The following is a 27,480-nucleotide window of genomic DNA, read 5'->3' as shown; positions in this document are numbered from 1 at the left end:
CTGCTGTCAGTAAATAGAAAAAAATGTTTATTTCACAAATAAACATTTCGTTTCACTTAAATTAAATCACAAACAGCCTCCCACCTACCTCTTGACAGTTTGAACATTTAATTTAAGCGAAAAGCAATGTTTTTTGCCAAATAAACATTTTTTTCTATTTTCTGACATCATTAGAAAGTATTTTGAGTTAAATAAATTGCATACATTCTTCTTTTTTCGTCAATTAATTTAATTAAAAAAGTATTTTTTGGCCACAAATGAGATGCCACACGACCCATATTCCCATTTAAAATAATCATAGATTACGTCATCACGCTCAGATGGATAACGTCACTAGTATGAAATATATGCCAAAAAATTGTAATTTAAAAATAAAAATCGACGTGTTTCGGGATTTTTCTCCAAAGCCGTCCATTTTAGAGAAAATGAATTTATTCCATAATTTAGCCCATCTCTATAATATATAGGAGAAAAATGTTATGTATTGTTTTAATTTTATTTTAGAAACGCATCATGTCATCTATGATATATTTTAAAAACTATCGTAAAATAAAAGTTTTTAAAAGACATAAACTACACAATTTTAATGAATATATCATGTTAAAAAAACGAATTCATGGTTAAAAGATAATGTACGTACCTGTCCATTGATCAGAATGTTCGGATATTTGTACCTATGCATTGTCCTTTTTCTTGCTATCGTGATAACCTGGGTCCGATGCATCATACAAAAATGGGTATTCTCTGACACTCTCAATTAAAAGTTCGTCCGTATTATTTCAAAAGAAACAACGCGCTTTCAATTAAAAAATCAACAATATAATATTTTATAACAATTATGACACACTGGCGCCGACTGGCCGTTCCTGGCCGTTCGACTCCAACGGATTTTATTCTACTCGGAGAATTTCGGCCGTTCCGTTTGCGTGCTGGCCTGTGCCGGGCCGGGCTGGCTGTTCATAATGGGTTACGTTGCATTTAAAACTATACAAATGAATTTGGACTGTCCTGTGCCGTGCCGGGCTGTGCCGGGCTGTGCCGTGCTGGCTGTTCATAATGGGTTTCTTGCTTAATACGAGATTTGTCACACTATGCGTTCCTGCCGCATCTACCGAACATCGCTGCAACTAGCTGTGGCGAGACGGCTAGAGCGGAGACTGGAAGATTATGTCTAAATCCTGACCCACTACTTTGCGCCGTGTAATTTGGGTTGCCTTTACCTATAAACTTAAATCGGCGAAATGGGCCTTTTAGTTATTTATTATAAAAGGTATCTAATGGTTTTCGAGCAAGTCATGCTGTATGCGTATGAAAGAATTTTATAAATAATAAAATTTTGCTATATTACCTAACCACTTTAAAAATTCACATCGTAAGGCATGAATAAATTAAATTATGTAGGTAGTACCTTTTTAGATGTACTTACTTAAAAATGAAACTGAAAAGTTATTACAATGTATAAAGATTGATCTGTGGCTATTCTTGACTTAAATAAAACAACGATTAGATAATATAAAAAATCACAAATTTTATTAAATTTGGGAAAGTATAAACTCAAAATTCAAAATCAATTGATGTAAAGTCACTTGAGGGTCGATGAAAAGCTAGGGCTGACGAAATTTAATTAGTTGTTTAAACTCTAGATTTTAATTGCGAAGCGCATTCAATGAATCATATCATATTCAAATCACATAGTATGTGATTTGCTTATATGCTAATTATGTCATGTGTGAATGATCATATTTTATGTGACCGTTACAATTGTTTTTAGAAAAACGCTGAAAAGACTATTTAGTGATAATGAAAATCGATATTTACTGCAGTCACATGATATTTAATATTAAAATAGTATTGGATGTGGTAGAATGTAGACTCTTTGTATAATTACCAATTGAACAGTGAAGCTGTTAGATACATTTTCCGATTCAATCATTTCTACTGTTCACAGTTCTGTGTTTGCTTTTTGAGTAGCTTTTCATTTTCTTGACAACGAAAATGTTCGGTGGGGAATGAATTAATAAGTGCGTGGAATGCGGAAAAGTGTATACACGTAAACATGATTTAAGAAGACATGTAAAAAGTTCGCAGTAGGCAACCCAAATTACACGGCGCAAAGTAGTGGGTCAGGATCTAGGATCGAGTAGACTGGAATAACAGGATGGACGGAGAACTCCCCTATATCTGACACAGAATCGGGTGTCCGAAAGATCATTAGACATTTTCACTTTACACTCCCAAAAATTTAAAATATAATTTGATTTTCACAATGATAAACACAAGACAAACAACGATCAAATATGCACATACAAACAAAACAATATTTGATCGTGTCGTGTTCATAAAAATTTCTCCCCTTCCTATCAAAACGTGTACTTCAGCGAAGTATATGTTTAGGACATTTTTTATAGTTGTTGCTGTGGCTATGTCATGGAATGCATCGACGACCCAAGCATTTTTATGAAAGCTGTCAGACTGCGGGGTTCAAACGCAGTGGTAGTGAATTCAGTGGTAGAGAGTTTCACCATGTTCCCAGAGGTTATCTATTAACATCGGCGTTTAGCCTTTTTAATATTACAACATTATAATGTAGATTGAATTATAATTACAACCATTGTTTAGTTTTGGGGCTAGTTAGCAAGTATATATGAATTCACTGATGATGGACGGATAGGTCTAAAACGTTCTGAATGGACATATTTTATTCAGTCCATTAGAATTTTTTAAGAGTTTATTAAATATACCTATTACATAGAACTGGTTTTACTTAATGTTAGAGTTTGTTTAACTATATGGTATACAGCCAACCCAGGGAACTACCCCTTTTTAGAATAGTGAAAATGGTCGACACCGATATAGCTATTTGTATAACAAGGGAGGAAAGTGCTACTTTTCCTCCCGAGAATGAAGTTTACTGCCCGACGCGTAGCGGAGGGCAGTAATCATTCAAGGGAGGAAAAAGCACTTTACTCCCATGTTATACATATGGTTTTTCCACCTTCCTCAATAACAAGTCATTTTTTCATTTTTACTTAATTTATTTATGTAACTAACCAACAAAATTTATTAGAACTAAAACTAAAAAGTAGGTACAATATAACTGTCAACTGTCAAATATAAGTCAAATTATTAATGTAAACATTGTTAAATCAGAATAACAATTTACTGTTTTTTACCATTCTGCAAAATACAGTGTGTTTTTAAATAAACGTTAAAATGTATAGATACTTACGTAATAGAAAATATATATTGTACAGGGCGTCAATAAGTTATATTTAATGAATAAAATACCATGACGTCACTTTTACTTTTCCTCCCTAGGAAAGAAAAATATTTTCCTCCCTAGGGAGGAAAAGTACAACTTTGCTCCCTACAATCAGGTTTGGAAAAGTATACTTTCGGTAGAGGTAGGTGGAAAAATTTATTACATATGTACTTGCATTCAGGAACAGCCAGTACTTTGGGATAAAAGTGCAAGAGAATATACATAACAGCTTTAATATGCAATATGTCCCACTAAGTTGGAACCATATCGAAAACTTTTTCATATAAAGTTCTGCATGGTTTAAAAACAAAGATGCAATTATAATATATTTATCATAGACTATCAATTTTATAAGAGGTATGTCAAAAAATATAAATTTCGCCCAAAAGTAAAGTACCTTATAATATGCAATTAAACTTATAATATGCAATTACTTTGTTCTAGTTGAAAAGAAAAATTACATTTTTCTCAAGTAACAGATAGGTACATATCCAAGATCATTTTTATTTATGACAATTATTGTAACTCTTTTATTATTAATTTTACGAAAAAAGTCATTGTTCATAAAAAGCTCTGCATAGTCTAGAAACTAAGATGCAATCATAAGATATCAAATTTCAGTTTGAAAATATTTCAATTAGAAGGATGTAATTGCATCTTGAAACATATTTTTTATTCCGAACAACTTTTATAATAAGAATTTTCAATATTGTGAAAAATAAACGTACTTTACTCTTGACCGAAATTCATATTTTTTGACATACCTCGTATAAATTTGATAAAATTTGATATCTTATGTTTGCATCTTAGTTCTTAGGCCATGTAGAAGTTTTTATAAACCATAACTTTATTCGTAAAATTAAATAAAATGAAATAAATAAAAATGATGTTAAGTATACGTAGTTTGAGAAAAATTTTCAAATTTTTTTCTTCGAATTAGAGATTGTTCAAATATAAAAAAACATTAGCTGATATGGAACCGAAACCACAGAAAGACAAATTGAACCCAATAAACAAGCTATTTAGGAAAATTAAGGGAACTTAATGCCTATAAATAATGTTGTTCTGAAGCTATTTTCTTGTGTTATTTTTATAATAAATTACTTTTAATGGGAAATAAGCCACAATTTTACCAAAAAAAAATGATTTTATTAACGTTAAAAAAAATGATTGATTTCATGTAATCGAATGAACTATCTTTTAGTAAAGTCGTCCCAGGAACGCAACTCATAAAAATATTGGCGATATCATTTTAAAATCTTCTACTTTAAAATGTATAATATACGTCTGAATTTCCAATATAAATAAGTCAGATTAAATAAATTCTTAGAAGAGTTTTTTTACTTGGCAACAACATTTTTGTTTATTTTAGTAGTATTTTGTATTTTGACAACGAAACCCGATTTGGGCTTCGAAACGTTAATAAAATCATTTTTTTGGTAAAATTGTGGCTTATTTACCATTAAAAGTAGCCTATAAGTAAGTTATTATTTATGTCTTTTATGTAATCTGAGTTTATATTTTTTATGTTCTTTGGTTGGGTTTTCATTGAAAGTTCCTCCTAAGGCAAATTTCCCCTCCCAAGGCAAATTTCTAGTCCGCAATTCCGAAATGGCAGACGGTGGATCTGTATGACCCCTTCAGCATTCCCCATATGTACGCATCTGGTGGCGTTAGTTCTGGTGAGTGATAACTCCCAAAATGTTCGCGCAGTATTCAAAGAGACACACTGGCAGTGTGACAGGTTGTCCCATCCTGCTGAAACCATTGCTGATTTTAAGATTGGACTGTTGTCGTGACTTTTTCCATATAACCAAAAATAGTACTCCACCATAAAAATGTTTTCTGCAAAACTGAGAACAATTCTGAAGCATCTAATATTATAACGATATTCCCCCAAACTTGACGCTCAGAATGGTGTAACTTTTTACTGAACAATACATGGACCATACAGAACAATTTGGTGTTAGAAGAAAACTTTTATTTTGGATGATGGGGTTAAGCCTTTTTTGAAGCAATTATACTATATCTACTACCTCCGTAACTTTAGAACCGTTAGTTTTAGCAGGATTATGCATCTGAGCTTTTTTATTTAAAATTTAATGAAAAACATTTTTGTATAGAACATTGTTCACGCTAAACCGCATAGTTTTAGAAATATTGACTATACTTATATGACTTATATGAAATATGACTTATAGTTTTATAATGTCTAATTTGCCCTCGCCTGTCGGCTAGGACTCTTACTTACACGTCGCGGTCCATAAACGCCTATTTTACGCCTTTAATACAGAAATAACTATTATCAAAGTCATAGTCGTAGTCCTTAATAATATAATATGAAAAAAATACATTTTTTAATATTGTTACCTTTCATTTAGTTCGAAGTGTTGAATAAAACTGTACTTACCTTGAAGTTATATGAAAAATAATAATTCTTCTTGCCCAACTTTACCAACGGAACGACCCCCGCAGGCTCAAAGACACTCGGAGCATCTGGAAATAAAAATAAATAATATTACTATACAGGGTGATTGTTTAGTAGGGTAACGCTCAATAGCTCCGCTATAGTAATAGATAGCAATAAAAGTTAATAACAAAAATTTTAGCCACCTTTGAGCTTCACGTTACAAAATTAGTTAGAATGTTACAGGGTGTTCGATAACACAGTGGCAGACCTAACTTGTTTTTTTAAATGGAACACCCTATATTTTATTTTATATTCGAAATCCTGTTATCTTTTCCATCACAAAAATATAAAGGTTTGTAATGTTATACAGGGTATTTACAAAGTTATAACAAATTTTGTATGAAAATCGTAACAATTTCAACTCATTGTATAAATAAAAATGAGCACAACAGCAATGGTTTATCAATGCCACATTTTTTTATTTGTTGTCAAAATTTTCGAGAATGATCGATATTGCTAATTTTCTTTATATCAAATACAGGGTGAGTCAAAACGCAAGTACATTATTTTCTCAGTAATGTTAAATACCATTATTGAAAAGTAACATTAACGTACTTTAATTTTTATATAACATTCCCTATGTCTAAATTTATTAGTTTTCGAGATATTTTCATTTTTCAATGGACCAGTAGCGTGGCCATCCAAATCCCCAGAATTTAATAAACTGGACTGATTTTTTTGGGGTTACGTTAATAAAGAAGTTTATAAAATACCTCCAACAACAAGGAATGAGATGAAAAATAGAATACAAAGTGTATTTCGATGTGTAAATTTACAAATACTCCGGAGAGTAAGTAGCTCATTCAATGATCGTTTTTAGGCGTAAACAAATGTGTTAGGAGATAATTTTGAACACCTTATGTAATTAAATATTAAAAATATTTTATTAAAAGTAGCTTCTGATTTTTTCAAACATGTTTTTTTGCAAAATGTATTACTGATAAATTATGTTTCGTTCTTTATTTGTTATATTGTTACATTTACATAAAAAAGTAGTGTTTAATTGTCTTCACAAAATATTTTATTTTGTAAATAATTGATGGATTCGACCGTTACTTGATGGAAGTTCATTTTATCTAACAATAAAACACGAAAACGTTTGTTTTCTATACTTCCACAAAATTTATTATATCTAAGTGACTACAGCTGTTTCGGCGGAGTGCCTTTCTCAAGTAATATAGTTTACAATGTGTTTGCCTTTTTAATCTTCAACTGAAGAGGTTGAGGAGTGGGGAGCTGTTTGTCTCGAGTTGGTCATTCAGAATTATATCTGTATTTTTCAGTTTATTACTTATTTATGTAAACTATATTACTTGAGAAAGGCACTCCGCCGAAACAGCTGTAGTCACTTAGATATAATAAATTTTGTGGAAGTATAGAAAACAAACGTTTTCGTGTTTTATTGTTAGATTTTATTTTGTGTTTGTGTGTTTTTTTGTAAAATTTATTACTAATTTTCTTTGTTTATTCGTTGCATTTACATAAAAAGATAGTTTTTAATTGTTTCAAAAATGTTGCCTGTAGTGGTTGTGTTTTTGTTTGTAAAATGTATTACTAATAAATTATTTTTATTTCTTTATTTGCTACAGTGTTACATTGATTACCGGATTGATAATCGGTAATCTTCAATTGTCAATTCAGTCATGGCTTACTTAAAATTTAGATAAATTTAAACACCTAAAATAATTTGCTCTGAAAAATGAAAATATCTCGAAAACTAATAAATTTGGTCATAGGGAATGTTATATAAAAATTAAAGTACGTTAATGTTACTTTTCAATAATGATATAAAATACATGGTGTTCCATTTAACATTACTGAGAAAATAATGTACTTGCGTTTTAACTCACCCTGTATTTGATATAAAGAAAAATAGGAATATCAATTATTCTTAAAAATTTCGACAATAAATAAAAAAATATGGCAATAATAAACCATTGCTGTTGAGATTATTTTTATTTATACAGGGAGTTGAACTTGTTACGATTTTCATACAAAATTGGTTATAACTTTGTAAATACAAACTATAAATACATACTAACTGTACTTTGTAAATACAAACTGTAAATACATACTATATAACAGTACAAACCTTTATATTTTTGTAATGGAGAAGTTAACAGGATTTCGAATATAAAATAAAATATAGGATTTAGGTCAGCCACTGTGTTATCGAACACCCTGTAACATTCTAACTAATTTTGTAGTGAAGCTCAAAGGTGGCTAATATTTTTGTTATTAACTTTTATTGCTATCTATTTTTATAGCGGAGCTATTGAGCTTTACCCTACTAATCAATCACCCTGTATGTATCACAATATTTTCTGAAAAACACGTCAGCCGATCCGTCTTTAGCAAAGAACAAAATTAATAAATAATATTTTATAATAAATAATTAGTATATTATTTATTATTCAACGAGCATGTAATAGCCATTACATGTAAGAAGAATACTGTACTTTTTCTACAAACTTTTCTATTTTAATTAGTAAAAAAATATAACTATCAGTTAGTCGAGATTAAAATTAGAATTTGCAAATAAAATTTATTTACAGATAGTACACGGCTGAATAATTGATTGCCTACTATAAGCAAATCCTGTCTTAATTATGTATTGTAAAAAATACATCAAGAAATAGGCAATTCAAGTTATATTCATTTCCGAAAAATTACAAGTAAGTACAAATTTGTACCTGCTGTCATTGTAATCAATAGGAAATGGCTATTATCGGTGAACCTAATTTATAAAATTAAAATATACATTTATATTTAACACTATTAATAAATAATATAATAATCTAACTATATATAATATTATAATATATTTAACACAATATAACTTTATAAAATACACACAGTATAAGTTATACATTCCAATAAACACAGCAAATACGCTAATTTCATTGTCATTGAAAATGATAAACGTCAAAATTCATTATAGTAAACAAGGTATAAAACTAAAAAATATACTGACTCATTGTTACACTTAAAAATCCTGTAAAATTTGTTCGAAGTTAATTATTGATGTAAATTACAATAATTATTGTATTAAATAAAGAATTGATGGATTCGACCGTTACTTGATGGAAGTTCATTTTATCTCACAATAAAACACTGAAAAACGTTTGTTTTTCTATATTTCCACAAAATTTATTACAACTATGTTATTACTACAGCTGTTTCGGCAAAGTGCCTTTCTCAAGTGATATATTTTACAATGTGTTGGCCTTTTTAAGTCTTTAACTGAAGAGCTTGAGGAGTGGGGAGCTGTTTGTCTCGAGTTGGTCATTCAGAATATCTGTATTATATCTGTATTTTTCATTTTATTAATTTCCATTGATTCTGAAAGTGATAGCTTAAGGCCTTTATTTTGAATATGTAGAATTTGAAACTCTTAACAACAACTCTTGAAAAACAAACGTTTTTCAGTGTTTTATTGTGAGATTAAATAAAGAAGTTTAAGTAATTTTATTTCAGTTTATGTAAGACTAATATTAATAGTGACATTAATAGAATTATTGAAAAACAGAGATATAGACAGACGAGATTTACGAATTATCATCAATCCCTCTTGGAATCAAAAGGTCAATATAAAGATAGAAGAACAAGCGTCCGAGAATATTGATATAAAGAGAGGAGTAAGACAGGTTTGTGTTCTGTCGCCGCTACTGTTGTACGTGTACAGTGAAGCCATATTTCAGGAAGCGATAGCGGAACTAAGTGATGGAATCTATAAACGGAAGAATAGTAAATAACATAAGATTCGCTGAGGACACCGTTATAATGGCAGACACCCTGGAATCGCTACAAGAATTGTTAAATAGAATTAACGATTATTGCATTCGATATGGACTAAAAATAAATAAGAAAAAAAATGAATTTATGATTATCTCAAAAACTCAACATGGAAATGAAAGGTTAATGCTAGAGCAAACCCAAATAGAAAAAGTAAAGACATGCAAATATCTGGGAACCTGGGTTGATGGCAAAAATGACCAAAGCAAAGAAATTAAAGTTCAAATTGAAACTGCAAGGCAAGCATTTATAAAAATGAAGACCCTGCTTACAAACAAAGACCTTCAGTTGCCTCTCAGATTAAGGGCTCTAAGATGCTACATATTTTCTATATTACTATACGGAATGGAAGCTTGGACATTGGCGCGACAACACATCAAATAAACAGAAGCGGTCGAAATGTGGTGTTACAGAAGAATATTGAAAATTCAGTGGGTTCAAAAGATTACCAATGTTTAAAGATTACCAATGTTTAAATAAAGAGTTAGAAATTATGACCAATATAAAAATAAAAAAAAAGAAGGAATATTTGGGTCACATTACCAGAGGAAAAAAATATAAAATGCTGAGAATTATCATGCAAGGAAGGGTCCAAGGAAGAAGAAGCATAGGAAGAAGACGCATCTCCTGGCTGAGGAACCTTAGAGAATGGTTTAACTGTAGTTCATTACTGTTCAGAGCAGCAGCCAACAAAGTGACCATTGCCAATATGATATTCAACCTCCGATAGGAGATAGAACTTGAAGAAGAGGAAGAAGTGGATACAGAATAATAAAACTCTTCAAAACTGCTGCAGACAGAGTAAAATGGTCCGTGATAAACGCCAATTTCCTTAAAGATGAGTCACACGAAGAAGATTGATGTGAAGGAAAACCATATTCTAGTAATTAATACCCACCAAAGATATTATTTGCAAAATTATATTCCATCTTGGCGAAAACGACCTAATAATAAGGATTTGGGAGGTAGAAATAATGCCCGAGGAATGAAAAACTGGATGAATATTTCCGATTCTAAGGAAGGAAGACACCACAAACTGCAACTATAGTAGTCCAAGCTGTGGGTGAAAAATAGGTCGATTTCAGGATATAATTCAGGAATTTTCGAAACCTATCAGGTGTTGTAAAGGACGATGCCAGGAATAACTTATACTAAAATGTAACCAAACATTGTGACCGGTTTTTTATTTATGACGATTTTCATTTGTTAAATTTGAAATTTTTAAAGTTTTTTACTTTTGCAGCTTAGGATATTCATTTTAGAGAAAAACATTTATAGGGGAGTGCATTTAGATTTTCACTTCGGAAAAAATCAAACAAGATAGAACTTTTTGTAATTTCATTAAGAAATGTTTAGTAAACAACATATCAAAAAGTTCTACTCGAGAAGTGGGTGCTTCATTTTTTATTAAACAAATGAACAGCGAAGTTAGATGTTTTTTTAAATAACTTCGAAAATATAATTTTTAGAAAAAAACTGACGTGACCATTGAAAAATTCAGACAATTTTACAAATAAAACCTTTTATAAAGATTTTTCTAAAGTTAAATGTCTGGCTTCTGTAATTTTTTATTTATAACGCTAAAGTCACCCTTCTCACACACATTGGCGCACTGTAAACTAGCGTTGGAAGAAGTGCACGGTTGAGTTTTTTAAATGTAATTCTTTAACTAATGGATCAAAAGAAATTTTACAAATTGGACATGAAAGAAGATGAAATAAGCTATCTTATGGTTGTAATAAAAAGAAATAAAATATATGGACATAAGTACGGTGTGAGCGGAAAGTGAGCCTTACATGAATTTTGTTTAAAAGTGATTTAAAAATGCGTAACTAATACAATTTTACTTATAAAACTCTCAAATTTGCACAACTTACCTCTTAATCATCATACTAAACGATGTTTCATTCAAAAAAAATTTCAAAAATTTAATTCAAATAATACGCTGTCTCAAAAAATGTAATTTTTGAAAACTTCGTAGTTTTACAGAATTACTACCAATTTAAGACGGTATTACTCAAGTTTAAATAAAACTAATACAACTTTTTTGATATTTTTTAAAGCTTAGGATGTAATCTTTATAAAACACTGAATTATTTTAGTTTAAAAATGAAATAAACAATTTCTTTTTGAGAAAACTAAGAAAGATAACAAAAATGTAATACAAAAACCGAAAATTACCAACTGAATAAATGTATATACAGAGTGATCAAAACTTTTTTCTGTAAAACTTACCTAAAATATATTTAATAATAAGCTTCAACAATAATAAATGTTCAACAAAAAATTTTTTTAGCTCTTATACAGTATGTCTGCGTAACTTGGAACCTATTGATAACTTTTTTAATATCAGTTTTTCGAAAAAAAGTTATTCTTTATAAAATACTTTGCATCGTATATAACATAAGATGCAACCATCAAATATCAAATTTTGTTAATGTTGTACGAGGTATGTCAAAAAATATGAATTTCACTCAAGAGTAAAGTACCTTTATATTTCACAATATCGAAAATTTTTATAAAGAAAAGTTGTTTGGAATTAAAAACTATGTTCCAATATGTAATTATATCCTTCTAATCAAAAATTCGTTTTTTTTTAAATATTGTTTCAAATTAATTATACCCAACATCATTAAATTTTCACTTATTATTTATGATAACTGATTTATTATTAATTTTATGAAGAAAGTTATTCATCATAAATAGCTGTGCATGGTCTAACACTTAACATGCAAATATAAAATATTATATTTTATCAATATTATACCAAGTATGTATAACCCTATTCCACGAACATACGCCTGTTTTGGATTACTTCGACAACGAATATTTTACTGTGCAAAATAAGAAGAACGAAAGTAAATTGCAAATTACATTGTTGTTTATTGGAATAATTATTAGCGCCATTTACTTTCGTACTTCTTATGTTGCACATTGAAATATTCGTGGCCGAATTAATCCAAAACAGGCATATGTTCGTGGAATGGCCTATAAACAAATTATGTTTCGCGAAATAAATATGTACCTTTATAGTTCACAATATTTCGATTATAAGAGTGTAATTGTATATTGACACATCGTTTTTAGTTCTGAATAACTTTCCATAATAACAATTTTCAGTATTATGGAAAATACAGGTATTTTACTCCTAACTGAAATTTTTATTTATTGACATATCTTGTACAAAATTGATAAAAATTGATATTTTATGATTGCATTTAAAATTTTAGAATATGCAGAGCTTTTTACTAAGAATAACTTTTTTATTTATGATCCCATTGAAACAATTTTTTGAATATTGAAGAGATAGATTTTTGAATAATTTGTTCTTTCTTTCTAATAAATTTTAATTTTTAATATTATTGTGAAAATTATTTGTTTATCTTTTTTTTAAGAATGAAATTCCATATTTGTTTGATTGGATTCTACTTGTTTTTCATTTAAATATCCGCCATTTTGAAATTTAAATTTTTAATCTTTAATTCAGATTCAACAACCTGTTAAAAATAAAGACAATAAATGTTTTAGAAAAATGTTCTTTTTTATGTTCTTTTTAGAAAACCCGCATTTTGGATCCGCCATTTTATAGTTTATAATGTTAACATTTAAGTCAGGTTTATCAAAGCCCTCAAAAATAAATATATGTAGAAATAAATACATTTTGTAAAGAAATTATGATTTTACAACTATTTTTTAAGTTATCCGCCATTTTGGATCTGCCATTTTATAATTTAAGTTATCAAAATTTGATTCAGGTTCAGCAACCTCTCTCAAAAATATCCACATATATGTAAACAAACACGTTTTATAAAAAAATTCGGATTTTACAACTGCTTTTTAAGGATTTTTAGGAAAAAATCCGCCATTTTGAATCCGCCATTTTGAATTTGCACATTGTAATGTCAGATTCGGCTTCAGCATAATCATAACTAAAATAAAAACATTTTTTATCAAAATAAAATGTTGAATTCACCCATATTCTTAACACTATTTATAAAAAATAATTGTTTAAACAATTAATAAACAATTAGCGGCGAAATTTGTGAGTAGAACTTTTTACTTTAACATATTTATAAACTAACAAAAAAAGTTTTAGAAAAATATAACCTTGTTTGATTTTTTCCGAAACATTGTATCTTTTCATTCTAATTGCACTCCCCTGTAGTAAATAAAAAAACCTACAATTTGAGCTATGGCAAGTTTAATTTCGTTAATACGTTATTGCAAAACAGCCTGCGAAAGGTCCAAAATGGCCGTTTTTTGCAATTGTCTTATTTATTGTAAAAATAACTTTTACGTATTTTTTAAGGCTTTGAAATGAAGAGCTTTCAATAATAAACAAAAAAAAATTGTAGTGCCCGATTGGTAAACTTGTTGCTTAGATATTATAATTTGTTTATGTCAAGAGGTCAAATGTCCAAGGCTATAACTTTTGGAAAAAATCGTACAGAGTTAATCCAAGATCCACTCTCCTTCTAAAGCCTTATACTTTCATACTCTGATGTAAATAAATGCGTATAACATTTTTCAACCTCTTATTTCGGGTTTGAAAATAAGGGGGCAAATTTCGTTATAAGCATTTAGAACGGAAGCCGCCCCTGTACATCCTATGAGTTTCTAATTTGCAGGTTATTGTTGCTGAAGACAAAATAAAGATTCAAAACCGAATAAAAATTTTCTACGACCAACTGAAGCCGAGATAATTGTTTTTGTTTTCGCAAATCGTAGTGACTTTATTTATAGCAATTAAGAAATTATTTCACAGTAATTGACTAAAGAAAGACTTATTATCTTAAAATAAAAATTATTTTAACCAAAAATTACATTTGATTATTAAAAATGTTTTATAAAGTGGAGTGGAGATTTATTTTTCGTTACGACTGTGATTTATTGTGTCGGTTGCCCTTAGCAACGGCTAACAACTTATAGTACATTGAATCACGGTTTTTGCTTTAAATTTTAAAGCACCGCTTGGATTGACATGAAATTTGGCAAACACATAGATAATATGTTAAAGAATAAAAATGATATTAGGCCTCTGTTTGCTGTTGTCCTGGGGGTGAGTTTCACCCCTTATAAGGGGTGAAAAAATATATGTTCAAAATAAGTTTGGAAATGGATAAAACGTGTAATTCTAAGCTCCTTTTGTACTATAGCATTTTTCACCAAGTTAATACCTTTCGAGTTATTTTCGAGTAAATACCATCATTTTTCAACAAAAAATAACACGTTTTTAGGCGGTTTTTGACAAATAACTCAAAAAGTAAGTATTATATTGAAAAAAAGAGTTTTAACAAAAATATAGCAAATTAAAAATTAAAAAAAAAATGATGTGTGCATGAAATCTCTAGACCCAGTAGAAACAAAGTTCTAGCTAATGAAAAATATGTTCATATCCGTCAAATTTCAAAGTGAATGATTTCAACGTGAAATAACCAAAAAATCATGCACTTTTTGGAGAAAAATCATTACAACTTTTTTAAAGTGTTTAAAAAAATATGTATATCTGTTTTTAAAAAAAGTTTATAGCATCAAAAGTAAGCAAGTTACGCTGAAAATAAAGTTGATCTCTTTTTTTTTTGGTCAAAAAACTCGGGAAAGTCGTCCTCTAATTACCATCTTAAATCAAATTAATCATTATCGCTTCACAAGTTACTTCGCTCATGTATTATTTATATGATCTGTAAGTATCATCGGTTCAAAGGGCTTATTTAAAAAAATTAGTTTTAAAGTAAATCTGTTTCAATTTTTAATTTTGAAAAAAATGTATTTTTTAAATAACTTAAAATTAATTAGTGTGACCAAAAATCACAAAGAGTAAAAAAATGAAGTTTTTGCTGTTACGAATATTTTGGATTTTTTGCTTTTTTTTTTTGGAAGACAAAAATTTGTTAACATATGTCTGTTCTAAATTTTCATACACTCGTGATTTGACTAGTTCAAGTCCTTTTAACTACAGCTCCTTCCAAAATAAGCACTTTGAACCGATGAAACTTACAGACGTAAACAACACATACACGAGTAAAACAACAAAAATGCATGATTTATTATTTATTTCACATTAAATTAATTCACTTTGAAATTTGACGGATATGAATCTATTTTTCATTAGCTAGAACTTTGTTTCTACTGGGTCTAGAGATTTCATGCATACATCATTTTTTTCAATTTTTAATTTGCTATATTTTTGTTAAAACCCTTTTTTTTTGAATAGAATACTTACTTTTTGAGTTATTTGTCAAAAACCGCCTAAAAATGTGCTTTTGTTTTGTTGAAAAATGAAGGTATTTACTCGAAAGGTATTAACTTGGTGAAAAAATGCTATAGTACAAAAGGTGCTTAGATTTAGACGTTTTATCGATTTCCGAACTTATTTTGAACATATACTTTTTCACCCCTTATAAGGGGTGAAACTCACCCCCAGGACAAAAGCACACAGAGGCCCAATATCATTTTTATTCTTTAACATGTTATCGATGTGTTCGCCAAATTTCATGTCAATCCAAGCAGTGCTTTAAAATTTAAAGCAAAAACCGTGATTCAATCTATTGTAAGTTGCTAGCCGCTAAGGGCAACGGACACAATAAATCACAGTCGTAATGAAAAATAAATATCCACTAAATTTTAAAAATCATTTTTAATAATTAAATGTAATTTTTGGTTCAAATAATTTGTATTTAAGATAATATAAGTCTTTCTTTAGTCAATTACTGTGAAATAATTTCTTAATTGTTATAAATAAAGTCACTAAGATTTAAGAAAACAAAAACCGACAGTATGGTGCAAATGAAAGGAATAAATTCGTTATTTCATAAACCGGCGACATTAAGGAAAAATCCCGAAACAGGTCGATTTTTATTTTTAAGTTGTGATATTGTAGCATATATGGTATACTAGTGACGTCATCCGTCTGGGAGTGATGACGTAATCGATGCTTTTTTAAATGAGAATAGGGGTCTCAATAGGGGTGTGGTAGCTCATTTGAAATGTTCTTTAATTCTCTATTCAGTAATGTAAACATTTACATAATTATTTAGCGCCAGATGGCGCTAGCCACCTACTATCATCACTTCAGTTGCAATGGGTGGGAAAACCTGTCGATGCGAATCAGTTAAAATATGGAGAACAGTGCCTACGTTCTTTCCGATGAAGGCTCCCAATAAGAGCCGAAAATCGCGATTCAAGGGACTGGACTGCACTCCGTATTCTAATTGAAAAGTAAGATTGTTATGCCTTCGCATTGCAACTGAATAAAAATGGTATACATTTTTATTTATATTAATTTACATAATTATTTATACACTACTTCTTTTGTCTACTTCTTTTTTTGTCAAATAATTTAATTTAATAAAAATTTTTTGGACAACCTGTATAAATAATTATGTAAATGTTTATATTACTGAATAGAGAATTGAAGAACCTTTAAAATGAGCTAGCACACAACCCATATTCTCATTTAAAAAAATCATCGATTACGTCATCACGTCCAGATGGATGACTTCACTAGTATACTATATATGCCACAATATCATAACTTAAAAATAAAAATCGACCTGTTTCGGGATTTTTTCTTGTAGTCGCCGGTTTACGAAATAACGAATTTATTCCTTTCATTTGCACCATACTGTCGGTGGAAAATAGTGTCGCGCACGCTTGATTAGTAATTAAAAAACAAAGGAGTTTTGAATATTGTATTGCAAAAAACTCTTCGGGATTTCATCAATCGATGTTTAAAGAATATCTACCTACCTTGGCAACATTCAAATTTTCAGTTTTTCACATAGTTTTTGAGGGTTAAAAATGGCCGATTTCGCAATTTTTTAATTTCCAATAGCTTATATGTCAAAAACTATCATTTTTAGAGAAAAGTCACTAAAGACCTTTTCTATTTGGAATGATCCAAAAAACCTAAAAAACTTTTTTCCATGCAAAGAAAATAATTTTAAGAAAAAAAACAAGAAAAAACAAAAAAAAAAGGTTTAAAAAATTTTTGATTACCTTTTGGTTCTGGCAACATGCAAATTTGTTAAAAGGAGTCCTTTTTGAGTAAGATTGTGTAAAAAATCCGAATCAGAGCCGAATCCGAATCAGTAGTTCAGAAAGCCACTGCGCGTCCTAGGGGATGCGCAGTGGCTTTCTGGACTACTCCAAATAAATTACTAAACTAAAATAGGAGACTACTAGCACGAATTTAGAGAGGGAAGGTCAACAATAGACGCAGTACACATAATCACACAGTCAATTGAGAAATGTTACGAACATGATATCGACTTACACATCCTTTTCATAGATTTCATGCAAGCCCTTGGACAGCTTAACAAGACCGGACCTAACAGAAGACATGAAGATAATCTAATGAAATTCCAATGAAACTTATCCCAGTAAAATATTTCAATGAAACTTCTAAAGCTTAAGAAAATGACAATGGATGGATGGACTGCAGCAATAATAACAGATAACAGAATCACCAAAAATATAGAAATAGCAACTGGAGTGTGACAAAGGGACTCTCTATCAACGTCACTATTTAATATGGAATAGAAGGAACAATAAGAGGTACAGAAATAAAAGGTACAATTATAACATCGATGTCGCAACTTGTGGCATATGCACATAATACATAGCATTAATTAGCAGAAACCTAAACAATTTAAAAGAAGAATTTACGAAGTTATGTAAGGAAGCATCCAAAAGGGGCTTAGCAATAAATCAAAACAAAACAAAATACCTACTATGCTCAGGAAAAAATCCAGTTAATATGACAAGTTTAGATATTGGTGAATATGAGTTTGAAAAGGTAGAACACTTTAAATATCTTGGTGTCTCAGTTAATGAAACTAATGATAGAAGAATAGTAATCAATGAAAGAATCGAGGCTGGAAAGAGAACCTACTGGAAATACAACTACCTCAAAGGTAAGAAGCTTACTCAGAATACCAAACTGAAAATTTACAAAGCAGCAATTAGACCAGTAATCACATATGGTGCTGAAGTAATGTGTTTGACACATAAAGAGGAAGAAAGATTGAGGATGCTAGAGAGGCCCACTAAAATTAGGTAATAATTAATTTAGAAAACTCATGAACCACGAACTAAGAAAACTTTTAAAAGGAGAATACATCTTCAGATTTATCAAGGCACAAAGACGCATATGTATGGGACATATAGAAAGGAGAAATCCAGAAGCCGTTATCATGAAAATTACCAAATGGGGATCTGTATCAGACAGACCGCGAGTAAGACCCAAAACCAGATGGGAGAACCAGATAGTCGAGGATGTTAAGATGATGCGAGTTAGAAAATGGGTAACCATACGCCAAAACAGGAACGAAAGGAGAAAAATTGTAGAAGATGTCAAGTCACACAGTGAATTGTAAAACCAAATTCCATATTCCAGAAGGACAAAGCCGACACAATCACAGCCTATTCCAGCTGCACTTCCCCCAAAGCTTACATTTAGCTATCGCCAGAGTAGACAAAAGTCTAACTTAAAAATATATTGAGGACTCCCTTACCTCACTAAACTTCCCATTTAACAAAGTTGTTCGGATTACTGCCCAATCCAAAAACAGACCTACCTACTTTATCAGAGTTTTTACAGACTATGCAACTAAGTTCGCTGATGCTCTTTTGAACGGTATCAGAATGGATGGGGAACGGTTTCGTTGCGAGCTTCCAAGAGCAAGAAACGCTGTTCCTAGCTTCCTAAAATATTTTACAAGATGCAAGAGCGAACACCTACGCACACAGTGCAACCAACCCGCCAGCATCTGTCCATACTGTGGACAACAGCATAGATCGACTGCTTGGCCCACGACAGATAATCCCAAATGCCCTAACTGTGGAGGAAAGCACCTAGCTTTCTCACCAAAATGGCCGAACAGAAAAGTAACAACCAATACTATACATAATACCGAATCTCTACAAAGCAATAACTATGCAAAACAAAACAAAACTTTACTAACGAAATAAAAGATACAATACATTTCACATCAATAGGGCTTTTCGTTCACAGTCATTTGTTTCGAGCTTCTGTCATGTGTAACATAATATTAATATATCTATGTCATACGTTATTGGCATATACCAATGATACAAACCAAAGACGTATGACGTAGATATACTAATATTATGTGACACATGACAGAAGCTCGAAACAAATGACAATCGATGAAAAGCCCTATTATCCTATTCAACATATTTCCCATAAAAAGAAACTAAACAGCCCACTATATCAACACAATAACTAACCAACTGTACGGACATGCAGTACTTCTGACAGCTAAAAACAATACAATAAACCAATCATTTACACAAATTCACATTTAAACAATACTCGTTTATACCACACCTTACACATAACACAAATATAATAAAAATACAAAGAAAATTATAAAATATAAAAAAATTTAAAATTTTTTATAAAAGTACAAAAATTTTTTTTCTTCTTTCACACAACACATACATCCGCATACATACATATTCGCGGTGTGCAAGTACTTGGAAGGGAAACGAGAAACGACCGTGCGCGAGTCGCGGAGAAATATTGCAACTATCTTAATAATTCATATTGTCAATTGAATTTGTCAAATTGGCGTATATTTCATACCTTCTGTCATCGAAGCAGAAAAATTATATATTGCTCCACAATATTGATATGATATGCAATTATTATATAAAGGTAAATTTAATTGTATTTTGCTTTCAGTACTGCATTTTAATAACTAATTTTATTTACTACATACAATTGTTTACGTTTTGATAACATAACCTAAATATTATTTTTTCTTCTTATTATTTTTTTGGACTATGGCCTTGACAATTATCCAGTAACCAGGACTAATATAATTGGACAATATAATTAAAAGTGCGAATAAAGTTGCAGAGCGTAGAAATAGGGGTCGCTTTGCCGAACTTGCACGGTCCCAATATGTATCACATAATTCACCGCTAGAACGCTCTTTCAACACATCACATTATTAAATCTAAACAAAACAAAACAAAACCTACTATTTCTCATCAATACACCTAATGGTAGGGGAGCCCAAGCGGGGATTTTTGCAGTTACTCGAGTGCGTCAGATTATCATATGGGGAGAAACCTGGTACCCTGCAGATGTACCTCTACCATATATTGGCTCTTAACACAGGGAAGTTCGTTAAGGGGGGCCCGAAAAAAAAATCTATCCTTAAAAATACTCGAAATTGTCAGATTAAGAAAAGGTAAGTTAAGTACATGAAAAAGAGTGTATATTTCAAAAATCTGACGATTTGAGCGGGGCGTAAGGAAACGGGTGAGTCAAAAATTTCACAAAAAAAAAGCGAATATTTCGCGAATTGAACGTCAGCTCGAAAAACTAAAAAAAAGTCTTCAATATTTTTCAAAAATCTATCGAATGGTACTAAACATGACCCCCCACGGAGAGCAGCAGAAGGTAAATTTAAAATTTAAATACATACACACCCCGCGATATTTCGCAAAATGAACATTAGATCGAAAATTTGCAAATACACGTTAAAATGTTTTTGAAATATCTATCGAATGGTACCAATCACGACCCCCACGGAGGCTGGGTGGGGGGTTACTTTAAAATCTTAAATGGGACCCCAAATTTTTATTAGAGATTTGGATTCTCTACGTAAAAATAAGCAACTTTTATTCGAGACATTTTTTCGAATTATGGATAAATAGCGCTAAAATCGAAAAAAACGATTGTTGGAAATGGAAAATTAAATTAAAAAATGGCAAGCGCCCGCTAAAATGGAAAATTTTACTTAACTTTTTTTAATTTTAGGACCTAATAATCACAATCTAATAGGTCCCCATAACGCTCGAGTGACTGCAAATTTAGCATACCTTGCTCCCCTACTATAATTCACCACACAAATACATGCATAGCAAAAAAGAACTGAGCTCTCTCACGTATACTCCCCCAGAGCCGATTCAAACCACACAGGAGAGGGGGACGGTAGTTTTCTGTGGTTTCCTACCTTCATTGCATAATGATACCTATACCTAGGAGAGGACCTAGCCACAGCTAACCTCCACGCGTTTATCAAAATACAAAAAAGGCCAAAATCTGAAAAAAACAGTTTGTACCTGTACCTGAGCTTGGGTCTTCGTTCCAGGCTTGACACCGACACTGAAAAATAAAACAAAAAAAACCGAAGAAAAAAAGCTCGTCTTGTGGGGGCGCGGTACGGCCGGGGTTTGCTTTGTAGATGTCGAAACGAACTATGAGTTTCTTCTACGTACCCCATTCCCAAAAAAGTCTACTGACCCCATTCCGTGAACAGGCGAAATAGCCTAAACGCGGTCGTCATAACGTGTCTTGCCTTGTAAAACCAAAATGATAATGCTGACTTGACTGATTCACCGCGACAAATAAATCGGAAGAGCCCAAGAGGGCGGCAATCACTCCCAGGGCCTATTTTACCACTAGGCCCGTGAGGCACCTGGCTCGGGCCCGCATTTTAATGGGGCCCAGAAAGATCACCAAAAAATTTCTTTATTGCAATAACAAAATAAATTTTCAAAATTCTTTCATTTTATGAACAGGAAATGATAAATGATGACTCCACTGTTGATTTTTAAGCGACTTCACCTATCACAAGTACATCTCCGTCACCTCCTATAGAAAACGACAATGTCAATAACTATTTGCCTAGCGATATAGGGGATTGGCCAGAACATTTAAATATGGAATTTCAATAATATCTTATAAATAATCGACCGAATCAATATATTGGTAAAATTAGAGAATGTGTTACACAACTGGATAATAATAAAACCAGACATTTGCAAAGTGCAATTTTTTATAAAATGAAAGATAATGGGGAAAATATTCGCTAGTGTTTAGTGTAGAGTCCTAAATGTCGCCGTGTTTATTGTTATGTTTGTTAAACTGATTTCCACGAAAATAATTGTTTTTCTAACTTTCGATGGGTATAATGACTGGAAAAATATCAATAGGAGAGTTACGCAATATGAGTGATCTGAACAACATCCTTCATCAATATTGGTAAATATAGTCCGTCCGCTATAACTTTTCCCATGCGGTACAATTCATTTTCAATCAAATTAAGTCAAAACAGAAAGTGAGACGTACGCCGATGTGTGTAGTATATAGTATACAGTATATAAAATGTATATACACATCGACTTTCGTTTCAGTTTATGTTTTGACTTAATTTGATTGAAAATGAATCGTACCGCATGGGAAAAGTTATAGCGGACGGATTATACCTAGTCAAGGGAATTAGTACAGCAGGACAAATTGTAACCTTAATGGAAAAAAAGTTATTTAGAAGAAAAGGAACATTGGAGAAACGTTCTTCAACGAATAATAGCAACCATTAAATTTTTGTCCTAAGATACTCAGCTAAAATTTACATTTTAAACGCAGCCTACTGCGACTCCACAAACAGGGCAAATTTTCGATATTTTGCTTCGCGTTAGAGATATCGGAAAAAGTTATTGAAAAAGATATTCCAAATATTATTCTAACCCCACATACCAAGTTTCATGAAAAAATTAACATTATTAGTTTTTTCATTATTTGTAGTCAGGATCCTAAATCTTAAAACTGGCTGGCCCGATATGCATCTCAGGACAGACGAATTTTAGAATCCTGACTACAAATACTGAAAAAACTAAAAGTGCGAATTTAATCACGCAATTTCATATTCGGGGTTAGAATAAGATTTGGAAGCACTTTTTTAAATTTTTTCCGATATCTCTAACGCGAAGCAAAATATAGAAAATATACCCTGTTTGTGGCTTCGCAGTAGGCCGTGAAAAAATTAAATTTCTGTTGAGTATCTTAAAAAATGTAAACCTGCAACCTATATGACTGTGAAAAACTTCAAATCTGTATTTATTTTGATAGCCGAGATATAGAAAAAATCATCTTATAGGTCTGGATCACGCGTATGAAAAAAAGTTGATTAATAGCAAGCTGAAAATTTGTTAATAGCTAAAGGGTATCTAGTCGGACAAACTTTGATATATGGGAACACTGGAACAGGGGAAGTTTTAATTGTGGAACAGGTTAAAAATTTGGAACGGTCAGACCACGAAAATGGCACATGTATTTTGTCCGACAGAACAGACTAAAACTCTCCGAACAGAGATTAAACTCTCATGCAAAAATCAGACTGCTATTTATCACCAAATGGTCGTTTTAATGAGTGGAACATGTAGAATATGTCAAATGACAGGAATTATGACAGGTGATAAATAGCAGTCTGATTTTAGCATGAGAGATTAACCTCTGTTCGCAGAGTTTAAGTCTGTTCTGTCGGACAAAATAAATGTGCCGTTTTCGTGGTCTGACCGTTCCAAATTTTTAACCTGTTCCACAATTAAAACTGCCCCCGTTCCAGTGTTCGCATATATCAAAATTTTTCCGACTAGACACCCTTAAGCTATTAACAAATTTTCAGCTTGCTATTAATCAGCTTTTTTTCATACGCGGGATCCAGACCTATTAAATGCGACACACAATATTGTTAAAAAAATTTTAATTTCTGGTTCAACTATATTTCTATTAAATAAGTAGTTTATTTAAAAGAGTTATTATTATTATAATTAAATCATACTTAGGGGCCCGAAAATTGTGTAGTGCCTCGGGCCTGATCTGAAGTAAAATAGGCTCTGATCACTCCGCTAGGAGTTTAGATGCCATGATCAGAGTATAGAATCACAAGAATAATAGAGGCAAGAATAAAAGCCCAAATAGAAACAACTATGGAAGACACACAGTGTGGATTCAGGAAGGACAGAAGCATGCAAGACCTAATATTCACATTAAGACAAGTAAGTGAGAAGGTAATCAAGAAGAATAGAGAGATACATATGTGCTTTATTGACCTGGAAATGGCGTTTGACAGAATCCGAAGAAAGGACGTATGGAAGACACCAAAAGAAAGGTGAGTCGTCAGACACATAATAGAAGTAATTAAAGGATATGTACAAAAATAATACAAATACAGTAAGAACCAATAACAAGGAATCCAGAGAATTTACTACAATTCAAGGCGTCAAACAGGGATGCGTGCTGAGTCCACTGCTATTCTCAATGGTACTGGATAAATCGATAAAGAAAGCCAAGAGAAGAATGAGAAAACTAACATTAGGATACTGGCAAATGAAACGGACTCAACTATCGGAGCTACTATTTGCAGACGACATGGTGTTGTTAGCAGAAAACAGAGAAGACTTACAGAACAGTCTTGAAATCCTAGAAGAAGGACTATCAAACATAAATATGAAAACATAATACAGAGAAAGCAAAAAAAAATGGTAATTTCAAATACGAGGAAGATACACGCAATAGAATTAGACGGGAAACAACTAGAGCAAGTGGAATATTTTAAATACATAGGAGTAATAATCAAATCAAATGGTAAACAAGACATGGAAATAAACGAGAAAATGGGACGAACAGGAAGCTTATTTAACACTATGAAAACAACATTTTTGGGTAAAAAAGAGATACCGGAAAAAGTAAAAACGGCAGTCGTTAAATCAGTAGTTAGACCAAAAATCATGTATAGCAGCGAGACATGGACATTGATGGGGAGACAAAAAGCCAGAGTCAATGCTATGGAAATGAGGTTCCTGAGGAAAATAGCAAACAGAAAGAGAACAGACAAAATACGAAACGAAACAATTAGACAAAACCTAAAACTAGAACCAATCAATGAAAAAATAGTGGAGGGACAACTTAGATAGTTCGGGCACGTGTGTAGAATGTCGAACGAGAGGCTAACACAACGAGTGTTCGAAACGAGAGTGCAGGGGAAAAACAAAAGAGGAAGACCAAGAGTTATGTGGGTAGATGAAATCAGGAAAGAAGTCGAGAAGAAGGGATTGACATTGGAAAGTGCAAGTAACCTAAAGGAAGATCGGAAAGCATGGAGACTACATTAGGACTAAGTAAATAAGTAAGTTCACAGTATAATGAGGGATCCCTCTTTATACTATGTCATGATGATGATGATATTCCATTTTGCAATTAATATAATATAAATGTATTAAATAAAAAAAAATAATAAAAAAGTTAAATATATCATACCTCCAAGAACCAAGGGAAAAATAAGGAGCAACGAACTAACCCACCAACGGCACATTTTATTTTTGTTTTAAGTTTTCTTAAACTTCGAAATTTATATATATGTATATTTTACCTCATGGCAAATTACACGACCAATTACTACTGATAATAAAGAGATTAATATTTAAACCTTCTAGAATAAAGACCGGAATAAAACAAACTAATTATCTTCTTGCAAGGAAAATATTATTAATTATTCCTATTTTATTCAACAGACAACAAAATAATTAAGAAATTTAATTAAAATACAGTTAATTTCTTTTAATAAAAACTAATATGTGGATAATTATTTTGAAAATTCATTACGGCATTTGTGGTAAACTGTTTCCATTCTTAGATTAGCAATATGTTTTGAATTAAGTATTTAGCCCAGTCGGGATAGCATTTGACCTTGCATTAGGAGCTGCCCCAAATTTTATTTCTCTAATCTTTAGGGAGGGTCAATATTAGTATAAATTTAAAATCTCGACTGAATTCCACCGTTGCGTTAGCCGCCATCTTGATTTTAAACGAGAACGGTTTTTGCTCAATATCTCCGCCATTTTCAATTTATTGACAAAAAGTGTAGAAACTGAAATTGTTGAAAATGCGATTTTCTATAATCTCGTTTATTATATTTTTTTTCGTGCGGTCAATATTTTCCGAGTTATGAGTGGAAAATAGTGACAGTTGTAGCATAATTATTGAATTATTGAATAATCTCGTTTATTATTAGTTTTAGAACAAATATTTACCTATACAAAAATGAAGAGAATTAAATTTTGTACAATTTTTATGCCGTTCATTTTTTTGATAAAATCAATATTTAAGGTAGTACGTATGTGGTAAAAGTGCGAGCCTAAGACCTGATTGATTTTGTAGCAATTGTTTTTGTTCAATATCTCCGCCATTTTCAACTTTTCGACAAAAAGTGTAAGAACTGAAATTGTTGCAATTACGATTTACTACAATTTTTCGAGAAAACCAGTAGCGGGTCTACAAGAAGGGGAAATGGGAAAATTCCCCCCAACAGGGTCCAAAATTAAAAAAAAAATTGTTGGAACATCACGATATATTAGCTGATATAAAACTTAAAATATTGACAGACAAATTCAATCAATAAAACCCGCTAGTTAATAAAATTAAGTGAACTTAATGTATATAATGTTTTTTATGTCTTTTATATACTTAGTTTGGTTGATGTTTCATTGGAAGTTTCAAAAATTGTATAAAATATAATTCTCTTTATTTTTGTTTATGTACAATTATACCGTAAATTTAATAATAAATAAGACAATTCAAAAACTATGCTTCCCCTCCGCTTCCATTATTTTCCCCCTTAACTCGGAGAATATTGATCGTATAAAAAAATTGTGCCAAAGAAATTGTAGGAAATTGCATTTCCAGCAATTTTCTTTCCAACCATTTATGTCGAAAAGTTGAAAATGGCGGAGATATTAAGCAACAACAGTTCTCATTTAAAGTCAATATGGCGGCTAATGCAACCGCGGAATTCAGTCGAGATATTAAATTTACACTACTATTGATCTCTCCTAAAGGATATAATTATAAAATTTGGGGCAGCTCGGATACAAAATTCAATTCAATAATTATGCTCCCCCCACCACTTTTTACTATTTTTCCATGTAACTCAGAAAATATCAACGGCATGAAAAAAATTGTTAAAAATAAATTGTAGGAAATTATATTTTGAACAATTTTAGTTGAAAATGGCGTAGATATGGAACAAAAACCATTGCTATAAAATCAATCCGGTCTTACGCTCGCGCCATTACCGCATACGTACTACCTTAAATATTAATTTTGGCAAAAAATTAAAGAGATCAAAATTGTGTA

The 27,480-nt window shown here is 31.2% G+C and overlaps 1 protein-coding gene across 1 annotated transcript in view; it reads right to left on the bottom strand.

Moving 5' to 3' along the window:
• The window catches only part of LOC114338515 (macrophage mannose receptor 1-like), a 251,803-nt gene that overhangs the window by 101,254 nt on the left and 123,069 nt on the right, over positions 1-27,480 (bottom strand). The window contains exon 2 of the mRNA XM_050658802.1: positions 5,673-5,758. The gene's annotated coding sequence lies outside the window, so the exon portion shown is untranslated. The remainder of the gene's footprint in view (positions 1-5,672; positions 5,759-27,480) is intronic.

Source organism: Diabrotica virgifera, chromosome 8 (genome assembly GCF_917563875.1).
Source record: "Diabrotica virgifera virgifera chromosome 8, PGI_DIABVI_V3a".
NCBI lineage: Eukaryota > Metazoa > Arthropoda > Insecta > Coleoptera > Chrysomelidae > Diabrotica > Diabrotica virgifera.
The sequence above is the reverse complement of the archived record's forward strand: the minus strand, read 5'-3'. Positions and strand labels throughout refer to the sequence as shown.